The sequence below is a fragment of the Crocodylus porosus genome, unplaced genomic scaffold, assembly GCF_001723895.1.
Source record: "Crocodylus porosus isolate Cpor-Errol unplaced genomic scaffold, CroPor_comp1, whole genome shotgun sequence".
Lineage (NCBI taxonomy): Eukaryota > Metazoa > Chordata > Crocodylia > Crocodylidae > Crocodylus > Crocodylus porosus.
In genome coordinates, this window is record NW_017728886.1 from 37,068,189 (window position 1) to 37,078,903 (window position 10,715).

A 10,715-nucleotide genomic window follows, 5' to 3' on the forward strand; every position below is an offset into this window, starting at 1 on the left:
AAAGAATTTCTTTACTGTCTGAGCCCCCAAGATCTGGAGTAGCCTGTCATCGGAGGTGGTTCAAGCACCTACATTGAACGCCTTCAAGAGTAAATTGGATGCTTACCTTGCTGGGATCCTATGACCCCAGCTGACTTCCTGCCCTTTGGGTGAGGGCTGGACTCTATGGTCTTCTGAGGTCCCTTCCAGCCCTAAAAGGAAAAAAAAAAAAAAGAATCAATTTGAGCTTTTAATTGGTCTCCCACTTCAATTCGGATTCAGAGATTAGGTCGCTGAATCGGGCTGAATCTCCTCCAAATTGAATCAGCAGCCGAAGCTTCAGAAAACCCTACCCCTCACCACTTTTGTTGCCCTCTGCTGGACTCTCTCCAATTTGTCCACATCCTTTCTGTATTGCAGAGCCCAAAACTGAACACAGTCCTGCAGAAGTAGCCTCACCAGTGCTGAATAGAGGGGAATTATCACTTCCTTGACCTGCTGGCAACACTCCTACCAATGCAGCCAGTATGTTGTTAGCCTTCTTGGTCACAAGCACATACTGAGGGCTCATATTCAGATTATTGTCCACTATAATGCCCAGGTCCTTTTCTGCAGAGCTGCCACCCAGACAGTCAGCCCCAAGCCTGAACTGATGCATGGGATTATTTTGTCCTAAGTACAGGACTTTGCACTTGTCCTTGTTGAATCTCATGAGATTTCTTTTGGCCCGATCCTCCAATTTCTCTAAGTCTCTCTGAATCCTAGCTTTACCCTCCTGCATATCTACTACTCCCCCCATCTTGGTGTCATCTGAAAACTTGCTGAGGGCACACTCTGTGCCACCTGCCAGGTTGTTGATGATGATATTGAACAAAACCAGCCCCAGGACCAATCCCTGGGGCACTCCATTTGATATTGGCTGCCAACTACATATTGAGCCATTGATTACTACTCTTTGAGCCTGATGCTCCAGCCAGTTTTTTATCTACCTTACAGTCCATTCATCTGGGCCATAATTCCTTAGTTTGCCTGCAAGAATGTTGTGGGAGACAGTATCAAAAGCCTTGCTTAAATCAAGGTACATTGCATCCACAAAGGCAGTCATCTTGCCATAGAAAGCAGTCAGGTTGATCAGGCTGGTGAATCCATGCTGACTGTTCCTAATCACCTTCTTCTCCAAGTAGTTAAAAATGGATTCCTTGAGGATCTGCTCCATGATTTTTCCAGGAATTGAGGTGAGGCTGACTGGTCAGTAGTTCCCTGGATCCTCCTTTTCCCCTTTCTCAATTATGAGCATGATGTTTACCCTTTTCCAATGATCTGGGACCTCCCCTGATCGCCATGAGTTTTCAAAGATGATAGCCAATGGCTCTGCAATCACATCAGCCAACTCCCTCAGCACTCTCAGGTGCATCCTATCCATCCCCATGGACTTGTACACATCCAGTTTTTCTAAGTAGTCCCTAACCTTTTCTTTTACCACTGAGGGCTGCTTACCTCCTCCCCAAACTGTGCTGCCTGGTCCAATAGTCTGAGAGCTGACCTTACCTGTGAGGAGTGAGGCAAAAAAGGCACTGAGCACTTCAGCCTTTTATGCATCCTCTGTCACAAGGTTGCCTCTCCCATTCAGTAAGGGACCCACACTTTCCCTGATTTTCCTTTTGCTACTGACATACTTATAGAAACCCTTCTTGTTACCCTTCACATCTCTTGCTAGATGCAACTCCAATTGAGTTTGATCTTCCTGACTTCATCCCTGGATGCCTGAGCAGTGCTCTTATACTCTTCCCTGTTTATCTGTCTGTCGCAGAGCACTTAGGTGCCCTGCTCCTTTAAAGAGCTGAAACTGCTAGGGAGCGAGCCTTAGCAGTGAGTGGGGAGCCCCAGCTGCTGGTTACCAGGGCAACCAGAATGAGCTAGTTGGCCCACATCTGCCAGCGGTCAGCTGACCGGAAGGGCAGGGCTTGGCTCATATATAAACCTCAGGGCTGAGGCCCAGAGGGCAGTTCCCTGCTAGCAGCCAGAAGGGAAGGAGCCTCCAGGAAGAAAGTGCCCAGTGATGCTGCAACTGCCTGGTATGCTGCACTTAGGGCTAAGGGCTCCACAAGTCCACAGGTACCCTTGCCTACTAGACACTTAGTGCCAGGGATGAACTTGGATCCTTTTAAAGGGTCAGAGCACACCCTGATCTTTACATTATGTTATAGCCCAGGAGCTTATGGTTTTGTCTGCTGTTTATAACACCAGAGGTTTGGGTGAGGCTATTTGGGGAAGGAGGAGGCCTCACTGGGGGCCCACTCCAGCATGAGGACCCTGGTGCCAGTGAGGGCGCGGCATTTGGGCTGCGGAGAGCCCAGGCGCCAGTGAGGCGCGGCAACAAGGGGGCCAATTCATACCAAGGCCCAGACCGAACAATGTCAATGCCATCTGCAAGGCTTGGGGTGTGGTAAAGGGGAGGTTGGAGCCATGCATATAACCTGTAAGGCTGGGGTGTCTTGTGACATCTGTTTTGATGCGAGACCCACAAGGGGTCTGGGAACCCACGGGATTCAGAGAGTCCATCAAACCATATCCGAGAGGACTTAAACGTAGCCTCCCTATACTATAAATCCACCAAGACATGGCAGGCGAGAACCGAGGGTGACCAGCAGGCCAAATTGGCATGGTCGAAGGGCCTTAGGGGTAACGCGGCCATCCTTAGGGACCCTGTCCCGTGATACTGTCCAAGTTTCCACTTCATATAAATTTCCTTTTTGTGACTTAATTTACTGAAGAGTTCCCTAAGCTATGCTGATCTTCTGCGATACTTGCTAGTCTTCTTGCACATCGGGATGATTCCTCCACTCTCAGTAAGACTTTTTTTAAAGTACAGCCAGTTCTCCTGGCCTCCTCTCCCCCTCAGACTGGCTTCCCAGGGGATCCTGCCTTGAGTTCCCTGAGTGAATTGAAGTCTGATTTTTATGAGGTCCAGGGTCCTTACTCTACTGCTCTCTATTCTTCTTTTCCTCATGATCCTGAACTCAATTATCTCATGATTACTGCTGCCCAGGTTGCTATCCACTAGTACATCCCCCACCAATTCTTCCCAGTTTGTGAGCAGCAGGTCATGAAGAACATGGCCCTTAGTTGGTCGCTTCAGCACTTGCACCAGGAAGTTGTCTCTAGCACTCTTCAAAAACTTCCTGGCTTGCCTGTGCACTGCTGTGTTGCCCTCCCAGAAAGTATCAGAATGATTGAAGTCCCCCATGAGAACCCGGGCTTGTGACTGGGAAACTTCTGCTAGCTGTTTGAAGAAAGCCTCATCCACCACTTCTTCCTGGTCTGGTGATCCATAGCAGACACTCACTGTAACATAACCCTTGTTGCTCTACCCCCTGTAACCTTAACCCAGAGACTTTCAAAGTTCCTTTTGTGGACTCAAAATCTTTTGACAAAAATATCAATTAGATCTCAGCGTAGGAATTCTGGTTGTGCTAGGCCATAGTTATGATAAATCGTAGTAAGCTACAGTGCTGAAAATCAGTATGGGAAACAGGGGCTTCCTGACTGCTAGATGTCCCAATAAAAGAAAAAAATAAAAGCACACTAATGAGCAAAAAGATGTTGAAGGAAGTATGACAACAGCAGCTACAAATGTAAAAGTTACAGTTTACTAGGGAGCATTCAGGTACCTGAACTTGGCAAACAAAATGAAGTACAACCAGCTCTCCTGGACTCGTTTCCCCCCTCCGACTTGCCTCCAAAGGCATCTTGCTTAAAGTCTATCTGGAAAATTTAAAAAAAAGAAAAAAACAAATCCTTCTAACCCCAAGTTGTTGGAAGGAGCTCAGCCTGAGCTAGTAACACCCATACAGAAGAATTCATTTATGCTATCATAGATGCTGCAACTTGTTTTGAATTTATAAATTGCCCACCAAACACTATTTTTTTCTCTCTATGCTCAACAGTAGAAGAGACATCAGGCCCAAGGCTCAAATTGCTACCAGGAAACACAGAATATATAAGTTGTTAAAGTTAATCTTATTACCGTTAAATACATGCTTGAGTGCCTGGTGGGTTCTGTAGCTAGTGAAATGGCCAATGAGTAAATGCAATGCACTGTTCAAGGCTTAGTTATTTATGCCCTCTCCTTTTTTGTCATATGTGCCATTATCCAACCTATCTTTCCTGTGGGTATTTTGCCTGTTGTACTGAGGAATAGAGTAGTTGTGCACAGTAGAAAGTGCCTCTACTTTACTACTCTGGTAGAGGGTCTGATGCCAGTTTGCATTATCCCCAGGGGCTACTAAGGGAGTGTTACAGCCAGCGTGCTATTAGATGTACTGATACATTGTTTCTGTATAGCCATAGCCATTAGCCCCATATAAAAAGTGCCTATCCTCTGTGTTTTTCCCACTTCTGTGATAGACTCTAAAGAAATAAGAAGCTATATATAGATAAAACAGAATCTGTTTGGGTTAAAATAACTATGTGGAAGGAAAGTATGAGGGGCCACTGAGGAAGTCCTGGAAGTCCTATAGGTCTTCAGGGTTGGATTCGGAAGTGTTAGAGATGTCCTTAACATTAGGGAGAACAATGGTATTGGGAGTTGTAACATTCTTGAAATTTAAAAACTTCCACATATAGACTGGATGACAAATCCTACTACTAATAATAGAGCCCAGATATTTGTGGATATGATTGCTGACTGGTATCTTTATCAGATAATTACTAATCTGACAGGAGGTAATGCTATTTTAGATTTGATTTGGGTAAGTGATGAAGACAGTATAGGAGAGCTGGTCTTAAAAACTAACTTTGAATCAAATAATCATAAGTTGATTCAGATTAATTTAATGGAAGGATAAAAAGTTGTTCTGTAATGGCGGGGCAGCGGGCGAGTTATTTCAAGAGGGGCAAATGTTGATAAATTAAGGGAAATAAGTACTGTGTCCAACTGGACCGAATACTAGGAAATCTACATGTGGGGAGGCTGGAATTCTTTTAAGTAAAAGATGCAAAAGGTATTGTGTTTAGGTATTATTATGTCCCAAGCAAAGGGAAAAATTCTGTAGGGAAGGGGTCCAGATTTAATTGGATGAATAACGACCCCAAGAGTATATTAGGAATAATAGAGTGAAAAAGACTAATGAACAAAGAAAGCTGTGTCTTAGAGGTCAAGAATTGTAGGAGTTCCCAAAATTCAAATTTAAGTTAATACTTGCAAAAGATACTAAAACAAAGAGCAAAACATTTATCTCAACCATGCAGTTGATCCAGTAAGAGATATCACCCCCACCCCAAAATATTTTGCCTCTTACATATTTCCTAGACCATCATGGCTACATCACTCCAATACTACCATAAAAGGTTCATCAGCCATTTAATAAAGAGAACATAAGAAAAGAAAATGGGGGAACTATGCAATGAAAATGAAGGCAAGATTAAAAATAATCTAGGTGTGGTCAATGTCTAACCGAATGTTTTGCCTCAGTTTTCAATAAGGGCAATGATGTAGAACATAGGATTAAAGGCAGAAAGCTAATTGAATGAATGGAAATGGAAATTACATCTAAGATAGAAGCTGAACTAAAAGACATTATTGGTGTCAAATTGAAGAGGATCTGAATAATCTACATTTTGAAAAAGCTGGCACATGAAGTTACAGGTCCTGTATCAAGCATTTTCAACAAATTTATCAAATTAAAGATGGTATCTGGCTGGAGAAGAGAATACCTATGTTTCAAAAGAGGGGAAGAGGTGATCCAGCTAATTCCAGGTTCATTAGTCGTATATCAAGTGTATACAAGTTTTTAAAATGAATTTTGAAGGAAAGAATAAACAAAGACCTGGAGAAAAATTTAATAAAATATAATATGGGTTTACCAAACACATGCCAGTCTAGCCTTTGATAATATTCTTAATGATTTTCCAGAAAAAGACTATGCGGTAGGTCTCAAGTATCTGCACTTCAGTAAAGCACTTGATTTGGTGCCAGAAAGGCAATTATTAGTCAAGATGGGGATTGGTGGAGGAGATATAAAGTAGGAAAGAACTGGCTAAAAGGAAATCATAACAGGTAATGTTGAAAGGGAAAGTGTCAGATTGGAGGAAAGTTATTAGTGAAGTTCCTCAAGGTTTGATCATATTTAACCTTTTAAAATAGTTTAATTAATGATGTCATCACAGGTGTATAAATATGCTGATGAAAACTGTTGATGAGGCAAAATTAGGTTGTTTTGTCAAAACAAAGGAGGATCTGGATAATATACAGAAAGAAAGAAATGACCCTGAGGACTTGGAGTGAAAGAAATAGGATGAAATTTAACAATGCAAAGCTATTCATTAAGGACTAAAACAGGAATTTCTGTTATGAGCTAGGAGCTCATCATTTAGTAACAGCTGAAGTTGAGAAGGACCTGGGCATATTTGCTGATCACAAGAAGACTGAGAGTTACCATCATAATGCTGCTTTTTGGCAAATGTAATCCAACAGTGGCCAAGGAGGGGTATTTCCAGTACAGACAGAGAAACAGTATGCCTTTAAACAAGGTCTGGATAACTCCTTATCTGGTATACTGTGTACATGTCTGGTTACTTCAATTCAGGAAATATGACCTCAAACTAAACACATGTAGAGAAGGGCTACTAGGATAATCAGGGGAATGGAGATTATATCTTATAAAGGAGCACGATTTACTTAGCCTAGTAAAATGAAGGCTGAGGTGAGAGATGTTTGTTCTCTATCAATAAATCGGGGAAGAAAAAGAGATATTTGAGCTAAAAGACAAGTCAAGGCAAAAATGCGTGTAAAGTGGCCTTGAATATATTTGGCATGGAAATGAGAAGAAAGTTTCTAGCCATCAGAGCAACGATATTTTAGAAGAGCCTCCCAAGAGAAGTAGTGGGGTTAAAAACACTGAACTGCTTTTAAAATGGAGCTTGACCTATATTTTATATGACTCTTATGTGGACTCGGTGACCCATTTCTCCATGGGTCAGGATTCACTTTCTTGTTGATCTAAGGGCCTTGTCACACATTACATTTAGAATGTGTTAACTGCACTTAAAACACTAACATCCAGGTGTTTAAGTAGTAAAACGTGCTCGGTGCCATCATAGCATAGCAAAGTTACTACTTTTCTGGCAGGGAGTATCTCTACATTGTATTACCTAATCTGTGTCAAACTAACATCTGACTGCTCCACGGAAGACATACAAATGGGAGACTCCAGTTCAGTGGTAGGGTTGGGATTAGCAAACAGCTCTTTGTCACTCCCAGCCCCCACACCACACAGCAACACACTGAATCTTCAAAGGCTTTGGCACCTAGGACATGTTTTATTCACATTGTAGTAAATATTACCGTGAGACTGCTCAGTAAATAGCTTTGTTTCCAGCAGCAAATAAGACACCTTAACAACAAAGCCCTCATATAACTATGGAACCATTAGGATCTTATCTGACAGATATCATATGGGCTTCCAAGCTACACAGACGAATTCTAAGTCAGAAAGAGCATATTAAATTAAGGCAACTTCATGGAGCTTCCAAATTATTGTTGATTAACAGTGTAATACCTCTGTTACCATATCATTCCTTTAATATAGTGGGTGGTTGTGGAGATATACTTCCCTTAATGTTTAGTGTATTTACATACAGTCTGCATATGGTATAGATCTTGCATTGCACTATAATAACATGCCATTTTTAGGGCACAGGGTTAGGTCTCAGAGCTGTGGAGGGCAGTTAGGGTACTAGCCCATCATTAAAGAGACCTGGTTTCAATTCCCTGTTTCACCATATACTCGCATTGCAAGTTTGAATGAGTCAGCCAGCTTTTCTATGCCTCAGTTCCAAATCTGTAAAATGGAGATAGCAGTACTGTCCTGCCTTTAGAAGAGAACTGAAAGAACAAGTACATTATGGACTGTGAAGTGCTTAGTAGTTATATCTGTTCAGATGCCCAGCTAAGGTGGTTTTGGTATAAAAATATAAGCATCTTATCAGCTTATTTGTCATAGATTTTCTTGACTTTGCACATCTGTTGCTATTCAGCATAAAAATATTTTGTCATTTAATCTCCATTAATAAAACAAGATTATAGAAACCAGCTGTGGGTAAAATCTTAGTGTCAATGAAATTATTAGAAGTTTTGTCATAGGCTTCAGTGTCATGACTTGTCTGTGCTCAAGAATTTCAGTGTCAGTTTACTGAAGAAAACATTTTATTTTTCACAAGCTTATTTTGTGAAATTGAGTTTATTTATGAGGGTCACTAAATCAGAAACTTTTCTGATTTTGCCCAGGCCTAATCAAGTTCCTTCAGTAGCTCCATTAGTGAGAGAAAACACTTGATGAGAACCTTCTTGAGAAGGGGGCTCCCTCACAACTATTTTGAAAAATAGAGATAACATTGGCTTTTCACCCTGAGGATTACATGCTCATCTTGCCCTACACTCTTGTCTCTACAGGGTTAACAGCAGCACATTTGTGCAGGCGCTGTGGTCTGCCATGTGGTATATTAGGAGCTTTATGAAGGAGGTACGATGCACATCTGCAGAGTATAATGGAAAGTAAACTTAGACGGCACTGTACTGATCTCTTGGGGTCTAATCACCTCATTGTGGTACGGCCTACCTAAAGAAACAATCTCTGTCATTCCATCTCCAGGTCCTAAATGAGTTCCCACATAGTCCTCCAGAAAGCTAACTTGTGATAGACAAGCGCTATTTCATTGAACCTGCAGCCCTTCTAGCACCCTGTGGTGGTAGCACATACTCTGCCAGTAAACTTAGGTCTGCTATTTGCCATTCTTTTTTCTGTATAGAGTCTGACCATGAATCTTAATAATTTATGAAGGGCAGGGGGGAGAGGGGGTCGGGAGGATACTCAGTGCTTCTTCCTCAAACCAGCAATGATGTTAGTACTGCAATAGAGGATACGCTTAAACAAAAATCAGCCTTCAGCTCTTTTCTAAAATAGATACGATGGATTTATATAAGGAAGCACCCTCCTTTCTCACCCTTCATCAGCCTTCCTCACAATCTGTGTTGCCGTAAATTTCTCTTCCCACCTTCTCAAAATGTTGACCCTTTCCCCAGATAGCATGTTTGAAATCCACTCCTTCCTGGGTTTCTGAGAGAGGTATGCTTGAAAAATAAGTTCATTGATAAAAACTGAGTGTGACTCTACTGGCAGAAGGTAAGGTTTTGTATCTTTTTATCTCACCTCCCTCTTCTCCAAAAAATGAATTGTGTTATTTATAATTTAGTTTGTAGTTATACCAAAACTTAACTAAGCATATTTCCAGCATATTCCCCTCACGAATAGTCTATGAGTAGGGACAAAGGACTACAACATGGCATGTAGCTTATTAGTAACCAACAAGTTTAGTAATGAGTCAGTAACACCCTCCACCCCCATCTTCTTTCCTCACTCCCCACAACAATCTCCAGCATCAGTTCTGTGTCTCTGCGCTGTTTCTTCCAAATAAATGAGCATTTAAATCATTTAAATGCATGAAATCATGAAGTAGAAGTTTTAATTAGCTTCTTTTTGGTATGTGTCATGAAAGAAGTAAGAGGAGAGAGGGAGAGATTTGAGAAGAAATGCTTAATAGAAGTCACAGATCATTTATTTCATTTCTTGTAAAGTCTGACATTCAAAAGTTTCTTACTCCTATTAGATAGATTAGTACCAGTTCCGTTTTTAATTTTTCTTCAGTTGTCTGCTGTGGGCTCTGATGATAGGCTTCTCTCAGCACTTTGTGTCCTTTTCTGTTTAACTGGAAAGCCCCTTTGATGATACTGGTAGGGCTGTACATTTCTGTTGACTTCAGGCTTCAGAGGTGAAGTCACTCACTTCAGTACTATGGGACAAGCTGCATCCTTTCTTTCATCAGATGTTAAAGGTGATAATCCTACTGCTGCAGAGAAGAATTAATAATTCACTTACAACAAGTTGATTAGAAACAGCAATGATTCTCTAAAGAATAAAATGAAAAGCAATTTTTTAACCAGTTGCTCAGCTGCGGCAAGCGTGAGAAAGGTATAAGGGGGAACATGGTACTATGGAGGGAGAGCTAGTTACCAAGAGATAAAAAGGGGCAAGATTTACTGTGCATCAGCTGCTTCATGGTAACTGTGCACCTTGTAGCAGATGAGTATTATACCATGGTAACTTAGCCCACAGAGACAGAGGACTAAGACACTGTAGTCTAGTTGTCATCTAATGTGGGGTTGATTATCATGGAGCTGCTGCTGTGTAGTAAATCCCTCCCTGTTCTGGGACTCTGTCTGTAACCAGTTTCCAGATCTCTACGGCCTGGCAAAATGCTGCTTCACCATTCCAACAAACTCCACGGATGCTGAGTATGTCATCTCCCTGTACAGATAAGTGTTCACCCCAGAGACCAAGAATGTCAGCAGCAAATGCTGGTGGATGCTGCATCCTAACAGCTAGTAACTAGCATAAATTGCCTGTCTCAAGGTTAGTATTGAGTAAACTCCTTTCTTCAACTTCATTTAATAAAGTATAGCTATTGGTACCAGTTACAATTCATGTTGTGTATAACTTTAAGTTTATAAAGCATTTCAGTTTAGAGTTTAATTCAATGCTTAGAGACTAGGGACACAAGTTAGACATAAACCAATGTAAGTGATCAAAAACTGGTTTAAACCTGTAACAGAACAAAAGTTCAGTGCACGTAAACCAGTTTCAAAATGGGTGAAACTGGTTTAAGATAAACCTGGTTGA

At 41.5% G+C, this 10,715-nt stretch overlaps 1 long non-coding RNA gene across 1 annotated transcript; it reads right to left on the minus strand.

Moving 5' to 3' along the window:
• Positions 1–894: 894 nt before the first annotated feature.
• On the minus strand, positions 895–10,679 carry LOC109308319. Its single transcript, XR_002100577.1, has 3 exons — positions 10,594–10,679; positions 8,070–8,072; positions 895–905 (listed from the first exon to the last, which is right to left on the minus strand). It is a non-coding gene; the product is annotated as an uncharacterized LOC109308319 (long non-coding RNA).
• Between the last annotated feature and the right edge of the window lie 36 nt (positions 10,680–10,715).